This window comes from Triturus cristatus, chromosome 3_1 (assembly GCF_964204655.1).
Source record: "Triturus cristatus chromosome 3_1, aTriCri1.1, whole genome shotgun sequence".
NCBI classification, from domain to species: Eukaryota; Metazoa; Chordata; class Amphibia; order Caudata; family Salamandridae; genus Triturus; species Triturus cristatus.
This window is the reverse complement of record NC_140583.1, coordinates 66888522-66911601: the sequence shown is the minus strand read 5'-3', so window position 1 is coordinate 66911601 and position 23080 is coordinate 66888522.

The window sequence follows — 23080 nt, the reverse complement described above, 5'->3', positions numbered from 1 at the left end:
TGAATCCGGATTGTTTTTTTTTAAAAACCGGCGATACGTTTAACGATAAGAAATGATTGGAGAACAGCGGATTACGTGTGAATGCGTGTATAGTGTTTGGAGAGGTTCATGTAATAACTATGAACTTGGAAGTGGAGATTGACAACGGTTGTCTTAAATAATGCCGTAGTCACGCAGGTTCTAGTGTGAAAAGATAGCACCATGAATCACCTAAGACCACGTGTGAATAATGACATTTGTATTACTCTACAGATTGGCATTACAGTCGAGGGTCAATCCACTGAGAGGACTCATAGATGGAGCCTTGTGTGTGACCTACGGAAAAGAGCTGGTACGAGGCATGGCGGCTCATTGAGGGTAGTATGAACTCTTTGTTTTGAGTAATATGTTATAGATCATTTCAGAAAGTTGAAAAAGCCATTTAAGTGTCCATTACGGGTGCCAGGCGACTCTGTTTGGCCTGAAGAAATTGCCCAAAATGATTATGGCAATGAAACAGGATGGCTCAGTATAACGGTATGCACAATAGGCAACCTTATTTTAATTTGAATAAAGTGCACAAGGAATAATAAAGTTGGCATCGAGAAAATTGCAACTTTCTTCAATTTTAGATTCACTTGGTCGCATCGTGGGATGTGATTAATTCACCACCTTTCACAACACAATTTTCTTTTTTGCTTGTTTTGGACACTATATTTTATTTTATAAAGTGAGATGACTACCAATGATGATAAAAGTGGGCACAGCTGGTGAGTACCAACCAGCGAGCTCGATTGGTGGTGCGCACGTGAGGGGTCATCTTGCTTTCTCACATTTTTTTGATAGTGATGTTTAAAAAATTCTGTGCACGTATCACATTATTCCTCCTGTAATTTGGCTAGGGGTGAAAAAAGTGGTGACTACCATTTGTAAAAAAAAACATTTTTGTTTCTGTAAAAAAACAACTCTGTTTTTTTAAATTGAAGGTAAAAAAGCTGGAGGTTACTACCTCATAAATGGTAAAGAGAGGCGTAGATGGGATTAAGAAATTGTGAATCCCTACCTCAGCTTATATAGATATTTTGTTTAGCCTGAGGAGAGGCACCTTCACAAGACCAGGTCTATTTTGTATTTACACTGCCTTTGATGTTCCCATTGTGAAGCCTCATTCAGAGGTACCGCCCTGAGAATTCCAAAGAACTGCCCGCCAGAAAGGAGAAAACTCCAGCTCTGGCAGGAGGTTCCTACACGGTTTGCCAGTGCGGGAGCGGAGCGGTCCTACTCCTGCACAGCCAAACTCATAGTAAAGCATAGTAAAGTATTTGTTGTCATTCCTGGTCACTATTTATGATATGCAGAATCAACTTACCAGTGAAGATTATTAAAACACAACTTACTCCAGCCAGTCATTGGGTTCAAAGGTACGGTGATTCTACTTCCGTCGACGTCATCAGGGCGGCAAGAGACATTGCATCACGCTTCTGCTATCACTATTTCTGGCTGAAACAATGCTTAAAATAAGGAACGAGGCGATTTGCAGTTTTCTTTTCTTGCATGAAACAGGAGGAATTTCATTCTGTATAATACCCTGTAATCCCCTTTGAGTGCACTTTCCAGTATTTGGTGTCATCTGCACTTTTATCCTCATGCAGTCATACTACAAGGAAAACACAAATAGATGTGAATGCCACAAAAAGTTTAACTTCACTAAAGTTGTGCCTTGGTTTTAAACAAACAGGCAGCCTCTGGACATCGGATCAGCCAACCATCAAACTTAGAATCTTTTGGGCCGATTCACAAAAACATTTATGAGTATGGGAAATATTACTACACAAGTGCCCTTTTATGTACTCTTACATGCCTTTAACTCTTGTTCGTAAAAGGGAAAAGGGCACAGTCCAGTGCTTAACTTGAGCCAGTTTTTTCTGGTGCTCGACACCGGTTCTTAATTGGAAGCACCCACACTTATGGCAGTCTGCTACATGGTGGGCTGTTTGTCTGATTTACAGAGAGCACAACAACAGTTGTTTACTGATTCAATACACCTTAACGTTCACTATTACATCCCCCCTATTCTCATCTTATAGCTTTGGGGGCCTGGAATAGTCTGAATTGTCACTGGTGTAGGGCGTGAGGTTTAGTAGCTGGTTTGGTACTGTGGTGGCAGCGATGGCAGGGCAATGGGTGATGTAGGCCCTAGTTGGCCTCCTCATGGTGGAGTCTTGGCACTTAATTCCTCACAAGTTAACCACTGGCACAGTCTTTTCTATTTGTACTAATTGTATGAAAATGTTCCCTGGCCATTCTATTCGATTCTCATTTTAGATATTTTTGGGTAAATTCCCGAAGGCTCGGAAAAGTGTGTAAGAAAGTGGTAGCGTCGTTCAACATAAGTACTCCAAAATGCCTTTGTGAATTGGCGTAATGGAAGCTGCCAGATGTAAATTGTTGTGGAAGAGCTGAAGCTATGGTGGGGGCTGGGGGGTCCCTGCGCTGCTCTGTTTCCGTCCTGAATACCAAGAGGAATCTAAAAAGCAATAGAGAGGATTTTCAAAGGTCTGTTTGTCAAAGGTTTTGTGCACCTAAGTTAGTTGTGTTAAAAAAAATGATCCTTCTAAATTCGTCATTTTGATTCAGAGGCTCACAATGAATAGACTTTTAGGATTGCAATGTTGGCTCTTGAAAAAATAGAAAATCTGCTACCCTGCATATTTGCCAGCATCAACATTTTTTGATTAGTGGCAGGTAATGGCTGGCATCAGGGTGGTGGCAATGTATCAAGTATGGTACGCCCATCAACTTGTACCACTTCTAAAATACTTTAAAAGGTGCACTTAAAATGTTGGTGTAACTTTGCTGAGAGGGTGGAAATGGGCGGGAACATTTCCAAATTGTATGGGACCGTGTGTCCTGGGTAAGATACATTTCAGGTGGATAAACAACGGGAAAACAATGTGTAAATGTGCGTTTACAACACTCTTACTCGAGTGGTGTGTGTGTGTGTCTCTCTCTCTAAAAATTGGGAGGTGGGAGTACTCCAAGGAGTCTACGTCTCTCTCTCCTAGACTTACAGGAGTATGCTCTTGGATTTTTGTGAATCCAGAAAAAGTCATGATTTACTCCAATCCTAGGAAGAAACCGCGGGGAGTGGACTTCTTTCAGGGCTTGAAGAATTAAGCTCTGAGTGTTGTCTCATGAGGGGGTGCTTCTCCCGGTAAGATTCTGATACCATTTTTATTTGTTAGTCCATCCTCAGGAACAAAGAGCTACACAACAGCACCACCCTCAATTCAACCACCAAACCCACTCTCAATCACCACACACCAGAACCCCCGGCACACTTTCTATATTCCACGTTCATTTCCTCAGAAATATTCTTCAGTGCACCCCAGCCCGCAGCGGGACGCAGCCTGATTCTGGGTCCAAAACCCATTACCAGAAACACAGGCCAGAATCCAAACCCTCACCAAAGCAGCAGAAGAAGGGTTTACCAGTCACAATGAGGACTGAAAAATAAAAATCCCCGCACACCTCTTCTATATCCTCTAACTTACATTCATAAAAGGCCCAAACTGTCAGGAATTGGCTCCATCTTGGAGCCCCTCGGTAGGTATAATGATATTTTCACATAGTACCATTGACTACCACGTACGTGAAAGACACCACTCACTTCATCAATCTTATTGAAACAGAGTATTTTAATCCTACGACAGACATTTTGTTCATATTGGATATAGAGTCACTATATACCAATATTCTGCGGTCTGGAGGTATTCAGGTGATAACGTACTATCTCAACTCAAGACCTGCCCCGGTGCAAGTCCCAATCGACTTCTTAATTTCTCTCCTAGAAATTGCCCTTATCAAAACCTATTTTCTATTCGAAGGCAAATGCTACCATCAACGAAAAGGCACTTCTATAGGAGCAGTTTTCGTCCCAAACGTTGCCATATTATTTGTTGATAATATCAAGACAAAATACAACCTCAATGCCACCACCCCTTTCTCTCTAAAATACACCTATTGAAAAGATACATAGACAACATTTTTCTGTTATGGTCTGGCAATATAAGGGAACTTACACTCTTCTGTGAATGGTTGAACAGCTGCCAACCAGACCTCAGATTAACACATCACGAAAGTAACACTCAAATTGACTATTTTGAAGTCACAATTAAGATATCAGAAAACTAACTGTACACCACCTTGTTCTGTAAATCGACCACCCTGTTCTGTAAACTGACTGAGAGGAACACATTACGCCAGTACTCCAGCTCCCATACATTTGCCCTCAAAAATAGCCTTTCCTATGGCCAATTCTTGCACATTTGCCACAATTGTAAACTCATGGGGAGAGAATGAGGCCTAACAGCTAGAGTGGTCGACCTTGAAGCTGTGGAACTGGGTACGAGTCTCGGCAGGGACGCTCAACATCCTGTGATTCTGGGTAAATCACTTAATCTCCCCATGCCTAACAAAATGTATGTGTTCATCTGTAGAGTGCTCTGGTACCTTCAGGTAGAGCTCGCACTATATAAAACTCCCTGAAATAAAAAAAGGAAGATTTTTTCAACAAAGCTGGGATACTTTCCAACAAACTCATGAAGAGATTGTATTGCAGAAGGCTTGTCAAATGCTCACTCAAAGCCACGTGATAGTCACACAGAGAAATACTCCTACAACCCAAATTCAGAACACCTCTGAACACAATCTTGAGCATCACCTCCTTTTTTCTATCAGAAACAAACTGACTAAGAGCATTAAAAACACTGGAACGTCTCATCTACAACAAACCTGTCGTTAGAGCCACCTCTGTTCTCATTCGAAAGAGGACGTAACATCAAGGACTACCCAGCAAGGACGTCATTGGGGTGTAGTCAGGGGTCGCAGGTGTTACCTCTAGCTTGCTCCCTGCGACTCCTGCCACTTCCTTTGTGACCGTTGGCCTCAGTGGGTGGGCAACACATTCCGGGGCCATGGGTCGCAATAGGAAGTGCCAGGAGAAGCAGGGAGCAAGCTAGAGGTCACAGCTACGACCCCTGACTACCTCCAAATGATGTCCATGCCACCTAGTGAGGGCACACAAACCTAAGCACAGTGATAATACCATACAGCCGCTCCTAAACCTCCCACTAGTACAGGGTCACTACAAATGTGGTAAATGCACTGCCTGTAATTTGACCTCAAACAAGAAAATATTATACCACGGGAATATTCATCACAACCTCAATTTCCTTTCGAATAATAAGTCAAGTAACATTATCTATTGTATTCGCTGCCCTGCGATTTGATCTATATTGGACAAACAACTCAAAAATGTAAAGCCAGGATCTCGGAACACAAGTGCAGAATCCGTTGCAAAGTCACCAAGGCACCTCTCGTGGAATATTTCCAATTGTAAGGACACACAGAAAATGACCTCTCTTGGCAAGTGATTGACATAATTAAACCCCAAACCGAAGGAAGCAACAGCTATCACCTGCTCAACAGATTGGAATACAAATGGATCTTCAAATGCCAGTCCGCAAGAAAGTGGTAGAGTCATTCAACATAAGTACTCCAAAATGCCTTTATATACACAAGACGAATGGAATGCTATCAACTAGTCTCTCTAATGGCTCTGTGACCCCCATACACCTGTTCGTTTACTTAAGTGAACACTGATACATCATTTTTTCAATAAATATTTTTCTATGTATAATTGTTTTATGTATGTATGTCATTCCATGTCTTAAATCACAAATATCATCTGGGACTCATTTATTTTCATTTGGATTTGTCAGTTGTAATTTATGCAATGGTTTGCGCTGTTTTCCTGACTCTTCAGGTTCAGTCTGTTCTCTATTTCTATGACACCATACCCACTGGCATTTACATGGGGCATAATGTAGACATTGTGGTATGTCATATCATTCAGTTCAGTCTGTCCCACCTGCAGCCCCTCCTGTAGAAGTCGTCATGCACATGTCAGCATCTAACACCGGACCCCGCTGTAATGCGATTTTAGTGGTTCTTACCAATGAGCAACAACGATCACCACTGTATCACCCTGTAAGTTGACTCATCTAATTTGGATAATTATTCATTCCTTTTTAGTAGGATATTGAGTAAGAGTACTCTTGCTCATATCAACGTCGCAAACTGAACCCTACCGTAACGCAATTTGAGTAGTGCAAATTATGGAACAACAGTGATTACCACTGTATCCACTTTCGAATGGATTACTCCAATGTTGAATGTTCTTTTAATAAACAGAAAGTGGGACAGGCTGGGCCAGGGAACAGTAACAGTGTAGTGAGGGTAAAGTGAGTACATATAGCGAGAGCATAAGGCAGGGACACACGGGGCAATTTTTCTTTTTTTTACAAATAATGAATTACGGTCAAGGTGTTTGTAGAGTATTCGTTTTAGGTATTTGCATCTGTAAAATGTTATGGGTTTACACCAGCTCTGATGAGTTGTATAAATAAATATCAACCACAAAATATTATGTTACAAAAATGTAGTGGTAAAAACATCAACTACAAAAATATCTACTTGTGCGCACTCAAAATGTAAAGTACAAAAATACCATGGTCAGAAATATTGTGGCTCAAATAATGAATATTATAATAATGAGTTTATATATGCAATTGTAATTATTATTACTATAGTTTGAAATAAGCATTAACTTATTTTTATTTAAAAAAAATATCATTTATAGAAATATATTTTACAAAAATATATACTCATTAATTTACTAACTTAAGAAAATGTAAAATTAGGAATTAAGCTACCGTACATTTATTGTAAAATTAAAAATATATCATTATAATTTATATTAATGAATAAAACATAACATAAACAAATAATCATTTATCATTAAAACACATTTACATGTAATCAGTCATTATAAATTATATTTAAAAATGTAGAAGAAAAATGAATATCTTTAATAAAGTAGGAAATCAGAATATATAGTAAAAGGTTTTGAAAAAATACACAATAGAAATTGTTTAAAATATGTTTTATTAATATATAGTTTTAAAGTAAACAGGTTCAAATATATTTAACAAAAATCCAAGATAATGTAATGTTCAGTAACCTAACTCCAAAGCCAAATTATAAACCAAAAATAACCAAATGAAAAAACTTTTCAAATTCATTATTGCAACTAAAATCCTACAGAAATTGGGGAAAAGAATGCACAAAAAGGGGGTTTAAAATGACTATTCTAACTCCAATCCAACAAACATTGAGGAAAGTCCATGCATGGGGAGGATTAGATGTACTATTTTAACACCAGTCTAACAAATACTACACAGTATTCCATGAATGTAAATAAAAAGTTTAAAAATCCTAAATATATTAACAAAGTAGTGAAAATCATAACAATAACATCATAATTGCACAAAAATATTTTTATTAACAAGGCAATCATTATAATAAGAAAACTCCCTCAACCATCCCCCAAACTACATACACACAAAATACAAAGACAAGTAATACAAATTGCCAAGTTAAAAATAAACATTTAACTTTATTTAATTATGGATTGGTTACCAAATAAAAAACACCACACGCTCACTCCCCCCAATATATCCAACATAGCAAAAGTACTGTAAATTAATCAAAAATATAGAAAAAACTAAAATTGATATTTTAAAATATTAAACAATATAACAACTAATACACACTTAAACCCCAATTCATATCACTATACACAAAACAAATACATAGAATAATAGATTATTTAAAAAATGTTAAACATTTTTATAGGCTACAATAAATTAAGTATATTAAATATTATAATGAGTACATTATTAATTTTCATCAATTTATATGTATTTTACTTAAACACTGCTCACACAACACCATCAAACACTACAACCCAAAATTAAAATGTATTTTTTGAACTGCTTTAAACATGTAAACAAATGAAGAACAATTAAAATAATCAATTAAGTTTACTTATTACAACATTTTGAACGACTGCCCACCCAGACCTCAATAAAAACCCAAAACTGAAATGACAATTGACAAATAATTTACAAATGTATTAAACATGTAAACAAAAGAATTACAAAATGTAATCCCTCAAAATAAATTGATGTGTAATTTTAAAACAACTATCTATCCAATCCCCCAACAAATCCATAACCCTAAATAAAAAATATTCAATACACTGTTAATTAAAATTTAGAATTGCAGTTCACAATAACATAAATAATTTAAAGAAAACTGTATTACAATACAATAAAACTATATGATAAAAAGGATATTATAGCAAATTATTTTAAAACTTTTGTTTTCAAAAGTAAAGGAAAATATACACTTACCTTTGATAATTTGTTCGATGATATTTTTGTAGTCTTGATATTCTAACCACTTAGTGACAGGCAAATATTTGTTTATGTTTTTATTTAGGGTGAATGCCCACTGATAGACTGCCCTGGTAGCTGATGCCTAAGGACAGCTGAACCATGGTAGCCAGTGGCTGAAATGTTCTGTTGAAAAAACCTACATACATGTCTATATCTGTCCGAGCTGTGTGTTGTATGGTGTGATGGGTGTTTCATGAAAAAAATAGATCTTGCAAAGATGGGGTCTAAACAGAAAGAGTCAAAGATAGACGAAAGACGAGCAATTAAAAAATCCTGATATTCATCGGTAGTCTACTTGTGTAGTGCCTGCTTCTGCATGCATAGTGCATTCTAGCCTGGGCACTCAAATATAATAGAAAGGAAATAGAGATAGAAAAGGAGAAGACAAAAGGGAGCGAAGGTTGTAGAGGAAGGGGAAAAAGAGTAGAGGGAAAGAGAAGGAGAAGGGGACAGAAGAGTGAGAGCGGGAATAGAGTGAGGGAGTAGAGGGAGGAGCTTGAAAAGAGGGTGAGAGAGAAGATGGGATGGTAGAAAGAAAGAAAGGAGATAGAGAAGAGTGAGAAGGATGAGAGACGAAAGGGAGGAAGGTAATAGAGGAGATGGAAAAGTAGAAGAAATAAAACTACAAGGGTGGGACACTTGAGAAAAGTGAAAAAAGGAGGGAAATGAAAGTGGGGATAAAAAGGGCAATGGATGACATAGATAAGTGAGGGTGGGAGAGGGAGAAAGGCGATAGAGAAAGAAAACGAAGAATGTGATAAAGGAATATATAGTGGAGATGGGTGAGGGGGTATTAGGAAAGTAGTGGAGAAACAAGTATAAAAAAGGAAAGGAGTGAAGAAAAAAAGAAATGAACTGAGAGGAGGTAGAAGAGTTACCGGTGAAGAAATGAAAGAAAATGAAGAAGGAGGTGAGTAGGATAGAAAAAAGCGATGTGGTGAACATGGAAACAGACGACCAATGAGGCAAGGAGAAAGCGCAAGGAAGAAAAAAGTAGGAAGGTAGTAAAAATGTGAGGTGTGGGAAAAATGGGAGGGTGGCGAGATATAAACAGGAATGAGCTTTGAGGGAGAAAGGTGAGTAAAAGCAAAAAGAAAGGATGAAACTACATAAGAGATCAAGAAAGGAGGGCTGACAGTGAAAGGAGAGAAAAATAAGTCGGAGACAGGTAGAAGATAGAACAGAAAGTCAGGGACAGTATCAGAGACAATGAAAATGACAATATGGACTGGGAAGAATAAGGAAAAAGGGAGCTGGGAGTAAGGAAAAGGGAGATAAAGCGAGAAAGAGAGTTATGGTGTGAGAGAGAAAGAGAGGAAGTAGAACTGGACAATATAAGCTAGGTGGGAGGATGAATAAGAGATGGAGAGGAGAAAGTAAAGCGATTGCAGAGGGGAGTGTGGGCTCCAAGGGACAGACAAAGTGAGAGAGAGAGGCGAAGGGAGGCAACAGAGGGGAGAGAGAAAGAAAGAAGGTGGGCAGAAGAGAAAGAAAAGAAGAGAGTAGAGACGGGGCTAGGGAGGAGTGAGGGAGGGCCTTGGAGAATAAGTAGTGGAGAGAAAAGTGGATGTAGAGTATATGGAAGAAATGCATGGACGGGAGAGTTAGAGGGGGGAACAAAACGAATGAAGAGAGGGGGGACGCAGGGATGAGCGCGGGAAGGAGCAAGAAGGCAGAGAGGGGAGGAGAGTCAGTGACCGAGGAGGGACACGGACAGGTAAGGGTGGAGTCCGAAGACTGGGTATAGGTCGAGGAGGGAGGCTAAGGTTCCAGCTGAACCAATGGAGCTGGGAAACCGACAGGAGACAGGAGACTGTCCTGGCAATGTCAGGGCCGCCTGCCTAACGCCCAAAAGATACTTTAACGGGTTGGGCCGGAGCCGCGGAGAGCTGGGTGCCACCTGCCAGCCATCCTGCAGAAGTGACTCAACCCTTTCTTACTTTAGAAAAAGCTAAACACAGGACTGGTTTGTCGGGTGCCTATATTTCATAGTGCTTTGAAGCTGCGGTGCCTATATTTCATAATGCTTTGAAGCTGCTTACCCGTGGCAGTCGGCACTACACAGAACCCAGGTGTGATCACATCAGTTTGGGGTGAGCTCTCTCCTGTACCTCCCTTCCAAAAAGGTGAGTTTCATTCCCGCGAGGCCCCTTTTGGGAGACTGCTGAGAAGAGACGTAAGGTGTGTACTAGTTGTGTTTTCATGCTGTGCACAGAAGAGGAATTGTGGGTAGATGCGGAGACGGAGTCCATGCAGAAGCGTAGTCACTGATTAAAGTTGGTCACTGAGGTAGCCAATGTTTGATCACTGCAGCGCGTTGTCGATGCAGGAAGTGGTCACTGCATGTGTCCAGTCACTACTGTACTCTGCAGGAAACGGTCACTGCAGGAGTCCAGTCACTGCTGTGCTTAGAATCTGCAGGAAGTGGTCACTGCAAGAGTTCAGCCACTACTCTACCCATACTCTGAGGGAAGTGGTCACTGCAGGAGTCCAGCCACTACTGTGCTCAGACTCTCCAGGGAGTGGTCACTTCAGGAGTTCAGCTACTACTCTACCCATAGTTTGAGGGAAGTGGTCACTGCAGGAGTCCAGCCACTACTGTGCTCAGACTCTCCAGGGAGTGGTCACTGCAGGAGTTCAGCCGCTACTCTACCCATACTCTGAGGGAAGTGGACACTGCAGGAGTCCAGCCACTACTGTGCTCAGACTCTCTAGGGAGTGGTCACTGCAGGAGTTCAACTACTACTCTACCCATACTTTGAGGGAAGTGGTCACTGCAGGAGTCCACCCACTACTTTGCCCAGACTCTTCAGGGAGTGGTCACTGCAGGAGTCAAGTAAATACTGTGCTCGTACTCTGCAGAAAGTGGTCACTGCAGGTAGGAGTACAGTCACTGCTGTACTTATACTCTGCAGGAAGTGCACACTACACGCAGGAGTACAGTTACTACTGTAACTCATACCCTGCAGAAAGGGGTCACTGCAGGAGTCCAGTCACTTCTGTGCTCAGACTCCACAGTAAGAGGTCAATGCAAGAGTTCAGCCACTACTGTACCCATACTCTGAGGGAAGTGGTCACTGCAGGAGTCCAGTCACTACTGTGCTCAGACTGTACAGGAAGTGGTCACTGCAAGAGTTCAGCCACTACTGTACCCATACTCTGAGGGAAGTGGTCACTGCAGGAGTCCAGTCACTACTGTGCTCAGACTGTACAGAAAGTGGTCACTGCAGGGGTCCAGTCACTGCTGTACTTATACTCTGCAGGAAGTGGTAACTACAGGCAGGAGTTCAGTCACTACTGTACTCATAGGCTGCAGAAAGTGGTAACTACAGGCAGGAGTTCAGTCACTACTGTACTCATACTCTGCAGAAACTGGTCACTGCAGGAGTCCAGTCACTACTGTACTCATACTCTGCAAGTCGTGGTCACTGCAGGAGTCCAGTCACTACTGTACTCATACTCTGCAGGATTTGGTCACTGCAGGAGTCCAGTCACTACTGTACTCATACTCTGCAAGTCGTGGTCACTGCAGGGGTCCAGTCACTACTGTACTCTTACTCTGCAGTAAGTGATAACTACAGGCAGGTGTCCAGTCACTACTGTACTCATTCTCTGCAGGATTTGGTCATTCACTGCAGGAGTCTAGTCACTACTGTACTCATACTCTGCAGGAAGTGGTCACCACAGGAGTCCAGTCACTACTGTACTCATATTCTGCAGGAAGTGGACACTACAAGCAGGAGTCCAGTCACTATTGTACTCATACTTTGCAGGATTTGGTCACTGCTGGAGTCCAGTCACTACTGTACTCATAATCTGCAGGAAGTGGACACTACAGGCAGGAGTCCAGTCACTACTGTAACTCATACTCTTCAGAAAGTGGTAACTGCGGTAGTCCAATCACTACTGTGCTCATACTCTGCAGGAAAGGGTCACTCTAGGAGTCCAGACACTACTGTGCTGAGGCTCTATAGGAAGTGGACACTGCAGGAGTCCAATCACTCCTGTACTCATTCTCTACCGAAAGGGGTCACTGCAGAAGTCCAGTCACTACTGTACTCATACTCTACAGGAAGTGGTCACTGCAGGCAGGAGTCCACTCACTACTGTACTCATACTCTGCAGGAAGTGGTCACTACAGGCAGGAGTCCACGCACTACTGTCCTGATATTCTGCAGGATGTGGTCACTACAGGCAGTAGTCCAGACACTACTGTACTGATACTCTGCATGAAGTGGTCACTGCAGGATTCCAGTCACTACTGTACTCATACTCTGCAGACAGTGGTCACTGCAGGAGTCCAGTCACTACTGTATTCATACTCTGCCAGAATGGGTCACTGCAGGAGTCCAGTCACTACTGTACTCATACTCTGCAGGAAGTGGTCACTACAGGCAGGAGTCCAGTCACTACTGTACTCATACTCTGCAGGAAGGGGTCACTACAGGCAGGAGTCCAGTCACTACTATACTCAAACTCTGCAGGAAGTGGTCACTACAGGCAGGAGTCCACGCACTACAGTACTGATATTCTGCAAGAAGTGGTCGCTACAGGCAGGAGTCCAGTCACTATTGTACTCATGCTCTGCAGGAAGTGGTCACTGCAGGAGTCCAGTCAGTACTGTACTCATACTCTGCAGGATTTGGTCACTGCAGGAGTCCAGTCACTACTGTACTCATACTCTGCAGAAACTGGTCACTGCAGGAGTCCAGTAACTACTGTACTCATACTCTGCAGGATTTGGTCACTGCAGGAGTCCAGTCACTACTGTACTCATACTCTGCAGAAACTGGTCACTGCAGGAGTCCAGTCACTACTGTACTCATACTCTGCAGGATTTGGTCACTGCAGGAGTCCAGTCACTACTGTACTCATACTCTGCAGAAACTGGTCACTGCAGGAGTCCAGTCACTACTGTACTCATACTCTGCAGAAACTGGTCACTGCAGGAGTCCAGTCACTACTGTACTCATACTCTGCAGGATTTGGTCACTGCAGGAGTCCAGTCACTACTGTACTCATACTCTGCAGAAACTGGTCACTGCAGGAGTCCAGTCACTACTGTACTCATACTCTGCAGAAACTGGTCACTGCAGGAGTCCAGTCACTACTGTACTCATACTCTGCAGGATTTGGTCACTGCAGGAGTCCAGTCACTACTGTACTCATACTCTGCAGAAACTGGTCACTGCAGGAGTCCAGTCACTACTGTACTCATACTCTGCAGGATTTGGTCACTGCAGGAGTCCAGTCACTACTGTACTCATACTCTGCAGGAAGTGGTCACTACAGGCATGAGTCCAGTCACTACTGTGCTCAGGCTCTGCAGGAAGTGGTCACTACAGGCAGGAGTCCAGTCACTATTGTGCTCATACTCTGCAGGAAGTGGTCACTGCAGGAGTCCAGTCACTACTGTACTCATACTCTGCAGGATTTGGTCACTGCAGGAGTCCAGTCACTACTGTACTCATACTCTGCAGAAACTGGTCACTGCAGGAGTCCAGTCACTACTGTACTCATACTCTGCAGAAATTGGTCACTGCAGGAGTCCAGTCACTACTGTACTCATACTCTGCAGAAACTGGTCACTGCAGGAGTCCAGTCACTACTGTACTCATACTCTGCAGGAAGTGGTCACTACAGGCATGAGTCCAGTCACTACTGTGCTCAGACTCTGCAGGAAGTGGTCACTACAGGCAGGAGTCCAGTCACTATTGTGCTCATACTCTGCAGGAAGTGATCACTGCAGGAGTCCAGTCACTACTGTACTCATACTCTGCAGGATTTGGTCACTGCAGGAGTCCAGTCACTACTGTACTCATACTCTGCAGAAACTGGTCACTGCAGGAGTCCAGTAACTACTGTACTCATACTCTGCAGGATTTGGTCACTGCAGGAGTCCAGTCACTACTGTACTCATACTCTGCAGAAACTGGTCACTGCAGGAGTCCAGTCACTACTGTACTCATACTCTGCAGGATTTGGTCACTGCAGGAGTCCAGTCACTACTGTACTCATACTCTGCAGAAACTGGTCACTGCAGGAGTCCAGTCACTACTGTACTCATACTCTGCAGGATTTGGTCACTGCAGGAGTCCAGTAACTACAGTACTCATACTCTGCAGAAACTGGTCACTGCAGAAGTCCAGTCACTACTGTACTCATACTCTGCAGAAACTGGTCACTGCAGGAGTCCAGTCACTACTGTACTCATACTCTGCAGAAACTGGTCACTGCAGGAGTCCAGTCACTATGCAGGATTTGGTCACTGCAGGAGTCCAGTCACTACTGTACTCATACTCTGCAGAAACTGGTCACTGCAGGAGTCCAGTCACTACTGTACTCATACTCTGCAGGATTTGGTCACTGCAGGAGTCCAGTCACTACTGTACTCATACTCTGCAGGAAGTGGTCACTACAGGCATGAGTCCAGTCACTACTGTGCTCAGGCTCTGCAGGAAGTGGTCACTACAGGCAGGAGTCCAGTCACTATTGTGCTCATACTCTGCAGGAAGTGGTCACTGCAGGAGTCCAGTCACTACTGTACTCATACTCTGCAGGATTTGGTCACTGCAGGAGTCCAGTCACTACTGTACTCATACTCTGCAGAAACTGGTCACTGCAGGAGTCCAGTCACTACTGTACTCATACTCTGCAGAAATTGGTCACTGCAGGAGTCCAGTCACTACTGTACTCATACTCTGCAGAAACTGGTCACTGCAGGAGTCCAGTCACTACTGTACTCATACTCTGCAGGAAGTGGTCACTACAGGCATGAGTCCAGTCACTACTGTGCTCAGACTCTGCAGGAAGTGGTCACTACAGGCAGGAGTCCAGTCACTATTGTGCTCATACTCTGCAGGAAGTGATCACTGCAGGAGTCCAGTCACTACTGTACTCATACTCTGCAGGATTTGGTCACTGCAGGAGTCCAGTCACTACTGTACTCATACTCTGCAGAAACTGGTCACTGCAGGAGTCCAGTAACTACTGTACTCATACTCTGCAGGATTTGGTCACTGCAGGAGTCCAGTCACTACTGTACTCATACTCTGCAGAAACTGGTCACTGCAGGAGTCCAGTCACTACTGTACTCATACTCTGCAGGATTTGGTCACTGCAGGAGTCCAGTCACTATTGTACTCATACTCTGCAGAAACTGGTCACTGCAGGAGTCCAGTCACTACTGTACTCATACTCTGCAGGATTTGGTCACTGCAGGAGTCCAGTAACTACAGTACTCATACTCTGCAGAAACTGGTCACTGCAGAAGTCCAGTCACTACTGTACTCATACTCTGCAGAAACTGGTCACTGCAGGAGTCCAGTCACTACTGTACTCATACTCTGCAGAAACTGGTCACTGCAGGAGTCCAGTCACTACTGTACTCATACTCTGCAGGATTTGGTCACTGCAGGAGTCCAGTCACTACTGTACTCATACTCTGCAGAAACTGGTCACTGCAGGAGTCCAGTCACTACTGTACTCATACTCTGCAGGATTTGGTCACTGCAGGAGTCCAGTCACTACTGTACTCATACTCTGCAGGAAGTGGTCACTACAGGCATGAGTCCAGTCACTACTGTGCTCAGACTCTGCAGGAAGTGGTCACTACAGGCAGGAGTCCAGTCACTATTGTGCTCATACTCTGCAGGAAGTGGTCACTGCAGGAGTCCAGTCACTACTGTACTCATACTCTGCAGGATTTGGTCACTGCAGGAGTCCAGTCACTACTGTACTCATACTCTGCAGAAACTGGTCACTGCAGGAGTCCAGTCACTACTGTACTCATACTCTGCAGGATTTGGGACCATATGTACCAATACATTTTCCCATAGACACAAAATGGGTAAAAACCTTTGATACATCTGGCCCTTTGGCACTGCGGACTCCAGTCAAGAGCAGCCAGAGCGTGGTAACTCCTGAGGATAGTTACTACAGGTATTCACTTTGTATGTCAGTAATTGTTTTGCCTTTTTAAGTTTTAATGTTTTTTAATTAACTAAAATTCGTTACAATTTCATTTTAAAAAACGTAATTGAAAATAAATAACATATTATCCCAGTAGAATGAAATATATGAGGATATATCGAAATTAAAATAATTCTAAAATATCTGAGCTCATGAATATTACCGAGACATTGCAGTGTTGTGCTACAGATGAAAACAGCTTTAAAAAGGAAAAGGTAAGAAGGGGAGGAGAAGGACAAAAGAGCAACTGTTTACATCGAAAGTGATATATCATTAATGAACAGAAACGTATTGACGATAACGTAGACTGAGCATATCCATTATTTACAAGATAATCAGAGTTGTAACTAATTAGAGCAATGATAGGACAGAGAGATCATTATGAGGCATTTAGCTTTACCTTTCAGTTCTATCACTTACTCATAGATTTTAGACTAATGTTATTAAAATACAATGTATGGAGAGGTTAGTGTAATTCTCTTCTGGAGAATTAAGGAAAGGGGTTAAAAATGTTCTAGCCAATCTGTGGTTGAGCCAGACCTCAGACAAGCAAGCCTTAAGGGAATGTTTGAAATGCCTGTATTTTCTGGTCTCCAATATATTAAATATTTATGAATGTTTACATACCTGCCAGGCACTCCCCTGCCACTCGTGGCATCTTCAGTTAGTTCCGGTTTATTAACCAACAGCAGCCTGCATTCTGGGAATTGTAGTTGCATTTTTGATATTGTAAGTAGAGGTTACAGAATCCCAGCCACTGGGACATTCACTAAATCCGATGCAATCCTTTCCCAATCTGGAAATGGTCTGAATGTTACTCCAGCAAATGGCGGGTGTAATTGCCCTTAAAGAGCAAGGGGGTCGGGGGGGGGGGGGGGGGAAGGGGACGGATACCTTCAAACTTGGAGTGGGTGTGAGGGAGGGGTCGTACCTTTATTTTACACTATAATTTAAAAAAGAAGATAAGAAAAACACATGTGCTACGTCATATGGAGATGCTTGCACCCTGTAGCAACCGGACATCCTGTACAATTCCAGCCTCATGAACCGAGGAGAGCCCGGGAAGCAAGTCACGGCACATTCCTAGGACAGCGCCTGGAAGCCTTCACATCGTGCAGCTTGTTAGACGTGTCACTAGGAACGTTTGTACACTAGTACCTCCACAGATGTGCATCTGTGTAGGTACTGGGGCGGTTTTAATATCTTTTTAGCATTAGGTCTAGTATTCGCATGGCATTACTGCGTCTCACTGTCATACATAAGAAGTCAGTTCAGAGTTGGCACGTGGTATGTTTCAGTCCATGCTTACAATGTGAAAAGCAAAACTACAAGCTCCAGAATGCCATGCGCTTTTAGCTGAAAGGCCCAGACTGACTGAAAATGTTGCATATTAAAAAGGGTCATTGGCAGCTACAAATTATTTTCTTCGTTCAGCATCAACAGTACCACTACTTTTAGAAAATTGGGTTTTTTAAAGGGTGCTTTGCGGTGACCCCATTTCATTGCAGAAGAAAATGATTTGGTCATGTGGAAAACTGTATGTTGAGCACACGATGAATGGAGAATGTACAGTTTTGTATGTTGTTTTTGTGAGTTCTACTCGGTGCAATGCCTTGCCTTACGTCATCTATTAATGCTGGGGCTGTAAAATCACCTTTCCAGTCCTGGACTTTCATTCAGAAAACCACTGCATTGTGGGCGTTGTTACCTTCGTTTCCTGCAGGTGAACTACTGGACTTGGAAACTTTATAATAATGATTTGTAAAAGGAAAGCGTTGGAGTGGAAACATGCTACCTTGTTAACAAGGAGGTATCTCGCAACCCTAAATAGCGCTTCGAGGCTGCATTGACAAGAGCCGCCACTTCCATGTAGCAATCATAAACTGTTTATCAGAGCTTGTAGCTGCCTCTTTGTCACAAGAGTGGCTGTCAGCCCCTCCCGGATTTTCAACCAACACAAGCAATCAATCATGTGTAAAAACGAGAGTAGTAAAGTGTAAAAAAGAAAACAAAAACAAGACAACAGGCCTTTGCCATATGTGCACCAACGATCTGGAACAACATCCCTGTATCCATCAGGACCGACCCAGCATCTGTGCTCCCAGGATCTGGAACAGCATGCCTGTATCCATCAGGATCGCCCCAGCATCTGTGCACCCAGGATCTGGAACAACATCCCTGTGTCCATCAGGACCGACCCAACGCCGCTCCAATTTCACAGAGTTGAAGACTCGCCTGTTTGAGGAACACATTACATCCCACTGCATTACCTCCGCCTCCTTTCCTATTACTGCTTGACTTTAAGCTTGTCTTTAACCAGGTACAGAGCTCCTCTTAGCTTTGGCTAGCTTTGCACTATAGAAATCCCATAAACATACATGCAGGGCCCTGCGGCTTGTACTGAAAATGGGAAACATGAAACTACAAGTCCCAGCAGGCTCAGCGTTGTTGACCGAAAGGCTAGGACTGACTCAGAGTCATCTGCATCACATCGAGTCAGTTGACAACTATGTCACAACCACTTTCAGCGGTTGGGAGCAGAGTCCTGTTCCACCGGGCACCATTAGATGCCAGGCATACATTTGAAAGTTAAAGTACCCCTCAGGGCACTCTCATTTGCGAACCACAGGACTCAGTGGGCTTAAATGGGAATGTGTCCAGTGAACCTACTCCTGCAGCCTCCTTAAATGGCCGCACTCCCTGACATTAATGGATTCCCCCTTCCACAGCTGCAAATTGTCCCCTTGCGTTAAGAACCACTTTAAGCCAGTCCTTGCTTTGTAGCCAATGAGGTTGCCCACGCAGGGGGCCCCCATAGGTGGGCGGCCACCTTACGGCCACATGAGGGCACAAACCCGACAGGGCTAGTGTTTGGACCTCGTGGGGTCCGGCGCTACTGCGTCATTTCCGGTGCTCCAGTGGGCGGGGGCTCAGGTATAACTACCTCCCCCGCCCAGCTGGCGATCCTTTTTGCACCAAGGCATCACACCGTAAGTAAGGGGTAATCCCACAAAATGGTTAGCACCGATTGGTTATGCCAAGGTGCAATTTGGCTCAGCAGGTGGGCAGGCAGCATAGGGGCTTCTGCCCTTGGATCGCCCGTAAATTGACCCACCATGTTGGCATATTTCTTATGCAAAATAAACCTGCAGCAATGTTTTCTCCAACAGCCAATGTGTCGTGCGTTCTTTATTACGGTATTGCTGTGTTTGCGGGTTGGGTGTGTTGCTGATATTGGCACTATGAGCATTGGGAGGGGAGTCTTGACCCTTCCCCCATACCAAACTGAAAGGAATTTTGGCGCCTGGACATTTGGCCAACTGTACCAAAAGGCAATTTTGTCAAAACCTGCAAAAAGGCAAATACAGCTTCCAGATGCAATATGGGCTACTCATTTCCCAGCTGGTAATGCCTTAAGGCAGCTTCCTTGCTTTGCCTTATGGATCCGCTGACCCCGTGTGTGTGCCTACAGGCTTTAGAGAGCAGATTGAGGTTGCTAAGTACTGTTATATAATCAAAACTGCCAGAAGGTGTCAATAAGGACATGGGCCACTTTCATAACTGCCAGATGATTCATATTATTTGTTGGACCTTCACTCAGTGCTGGCTTTTTAGATATGTGCCCAATGCATTCTGGGACTTGTAGTTACCCTTCTGAAACAGCAGAATTAGCTCGAAAATCTAGAGAGCTATAAATTAGCAAAATCGCAGAGTTTGTTATTACAAAATACCTTTTTGTGTGCAACATCCATTGTGTGAGTCAGAAAAGTCTTTCCGACTGACAAAAGGGCTTCTATAATTCTTTCCGAGATGCAATTGCAAGTGATGACGTATTAATGTTCTGTAATCCCAGCTGGGGGTTGCAAACCATTGATCAAATACCAACACCCACGTGGGGCTGGATTCTGATTTGCAGATGGATGCTGCCCCAGTGGGACAGCTGTCCCTTGGAGAATTGTGTCAGCAGATGGTTGGTGGGGGGGGGGGAGCTTGTCAGGGAGTGGTACCATTCCATACTCCTCTCAGTGTCTTCCCAGTCTGGATTGTGTATTTTTTTTAAAGCAGATCCAGTGCCTTAAAGGGACACGAGCTGATTTAACAAAAGTTTCTTACTTGGGGATATGAGTGCAGAGATGGAGGCCTGCTGGCCCTTGCAGGCCACCGTCCATGTGGTTACAGCCAATCGTAGGAGGAAAGGGGGGAGGTCACAAATAGCGATTCATATTAATTGGGCAGCTCGTTTTATGACCCTCTCTAAACAGACATTTTGTGATGTATCCTATCAGTACAAAGATGACATTGCAAAAGGGCAGAAAGGTTACAAACAGCCCATGCCCAGTTTCACCCACTCTGTGCCACCGTCCTACATGTATATGTATGTAAAATAAGGCCTCTGCATAAGGCTAGCAACCACAATTACTTTTAGTCAGCGATGCAGCTCAGTGGGTTAATGCATGTGCTTTAGATCATAAGTGTTCATCCCAGTCCGGCCGACCCAACCTTTCATCTTTCCGACGTTGATACAGTGATTAGCAGTGAACAGGTGATGGCAGAACAGAACAGCAGTTGGTGCACAAAACAACCAGGGCAGTGGTTATCAGTAAATAACCAGTGCAGACGAATCGTAGGGGAGTAGACTCTATAAATAATGTATTTCGTGGCATGTTTTATAACATAATCAAAAGATGTACGTTATAAAAAAGATTATAATAAAGCAAAAGAAAAGCTCAGCAGAGGAATAGGCGTGAAAGATGTGAGACAATGTAGGGCAGGGTGTCTGCCTTTAACTGGCCCCCGATCTAAAGTGGAGCAGAAGAAAGGAACTCGCTGTCCCGCTCCCGGGCGGAATCTGGGGCGCCTGTGCTGGGAAGGGTGAGCCATGGAGAGGCTGGCAGGGGTAGAGGGGATTGGAGCATGTAAAATGTACGTAAAGGCTGGGGCAGAAATAGGGCTGCAGCGTCACCTCTGACAAGAGATGAACTGGCTTCGGGAACCTGCCAGATTTCCATACAGGTCAGTCAACTGCCTGCTTCCCAGCCCTTCCGACCTTTCAGAGGCCTCTGCCTTGAAAAGTCCCACATCTTTTGTCGAACCGTTGACTACCCTATAAACCAGCCCATTAACATATGACCGTACTAATCACCTTGCAGGCCAGGTGAAACCCCACAAAAACAATCAACTGGCTTAGAGGCAATGTCCAACCTGTAATGGAGCCTATACCCCAGCCAATCAGAAAGGATCCCAGAGGGCAACTATTGAGATCTAGTGCATCAAAGTAATCAATAGACCATATGAACCTATGGGCCAGTCATTAACTTACAGGCCATGTGGGTCGATTCATCTAAAAACGGGGCCAGTCGATAAAAAATATAGGCTAATTAATTACCTTTTGCGCTGGGCTAATTAATCAACCTATAGGCGAATCGTTTAACATGTAGGCCATTTAAGCCACAGACTAGGCCTGCTGATCAACATATGCACCAGTCAGTTAAACAAAAAGGAATGCCAAAGAATTACCGTAGATGTCAGTCATTTAACCTAAAGGCGAGGCCAGTGGCTTAACATATAGACTAGTTGATAAACTGAAAGGCCTAGTCAGTCAATTAGCAAACAGATATTTCAATTAATCAAAAGTCCTGGTCGGTTGATGAATGTATAGGGGATCTCGTAACCAAAATACCAAGCCAGTCGAACAACATATAGGTCAGTTAATTACTGTGAAGGCCAGGCAAGTCAATGGACACATTGACCAGCGATTTAGCCTAAAGGCCAGACATATACGCCACTCAATTAACCTAAATGACGAGCCAGTCAATTAACATATAGACTCACTTATTCATCTAAAGGATGGGCCAGTTAACCAGGCGGACAGGACAGTCAATGGACGTATAGACCCATGGGTTACACCCAGCGGATGAACATATAGAATAGCTGGTTAGACTCACGGCCGCCCTGTGCATTAACAGCCAGACTGCTCACTCTTTGCAGTCAGCCTAGAGGCCAGGGGGTGAATCCAGACGCCGAGCCGGTCACTCACATATAATCCAGCTGGTAATAAGAAAGATGAGGTGAGTCAATGGACAAACAGGCTGCTAACTAACCTAACGTCAAGGCCTGTGATGGCCATAAATCATAGTAAGGTTAGTTCATTATCCTAAAGGGCATCCCAGTCAGTGAACACACCTCAAAGGCTTCCTTCTGGGCCGTGTGTTTAACCCACTGACCGGTTCTTCTCTGGCAGACCAGAGCGGTGCCACCTGCTCTTCAGAGGGCGGAAGAGGCCCTGGAACGTCCGTTTAGGCCACGGCTCTGTGGGTGCAGTAGGCTTGCCACCGAACAGGACTTGCTGGAAGGGGCGCCCATGACGTAAGACGGACTTGCTGAAGGTGTCACCAATAACATAAGGCCACTTGACAGCTGTGCACAAACCAGGACTTGCTGAAGGTGCCACCCATGACATAGAGCCGCACTAGCTGAAGGTGCCACCCATGACATAGAGCCGCACTAGCTGAAGGTGCCACCCATGACGTAGGGCGCACTAGCTGAAGGTGCCACCCATGACATAAGGCCGCACTTGCTGAAGGGGACACCCTGTCGTAGGCCGCACTTGCTGAAGGGGACACCCATGTCGTAGGGCGCACTTGCTGAAGGTGACACCCATGACGTAGGGCGCACTTGCCGAAGGTGCCACCCATGACGTAGGGCGCACTTGCCGAAGGTGCCACCCATGACGTAGGGCCGCACTAGCCGAAGGTGACACCTATGTC